This window comes from Penaeus monodon, chromosome 24 (genome assembly GCF_015228065.2).
Source record: "Penaeus monodon isolate SGIC_2016 chromosome 24, NSTDA_Pmon_1, whole genome shotgun sequence".
NCBI classification, from domain to species: Eukaryota; Metazoa; Arthropoda; class Malacostraca; order Decapoda; family Penaeidae; genus Penaeus; species Penaeus monodon.
In genome coordinates this window covers 6,979,429-6,979,754 of record NC_051409.1, presented here as the reverse complement: position 1 = coordinate 6,979,754, position 326 = coordinate 6,979,429, and the positions used below count along the sequence as shown (strand labels likewise).

The window sequence follows — 326 nt, the reverse complement described above, 5'->3', positions numbered from 1 at the left end:
GAAGTTTTTACATTACTGACCATCTACAAATGTGTTATTACTTATAACTATACCTTGAAAACGATATATTGAATGATATTCAGCATTGAAATGGATAACATTATTGAAGAGTGCAAAACTAGCACAATGTTCCAAATAACACTAAATAGATTTGTCAAATGAGTATAATGCAACAGAATCTCTGACTATTTGCAGCAAGTTGCATTACCCATTGAAGTCCTTTCATGTAACCTAGTTTACAAACCCCAGTGAAAATTGCAGAAGGAGGTGGGTGAAGATCGCAAAGAACCAATTAAAAACCATATTCTTATAATAAACCCTCTCAA

At 32.5% G+C, this 326-nt stretch overlaps 1 protein-coding gene across 1 annotated transcript in view; it reads right to left on the bottom strand.

Annotated features, from left to right (window-relative positions):
- LOC119588987 overlaps positions 1-326 on the bottom strand; it is a gene marked incomplete at its 5' end in the record, with an annotated part of 3,487 nt that overhangs the window by 570 nt on the left and 2,591 nt on the right.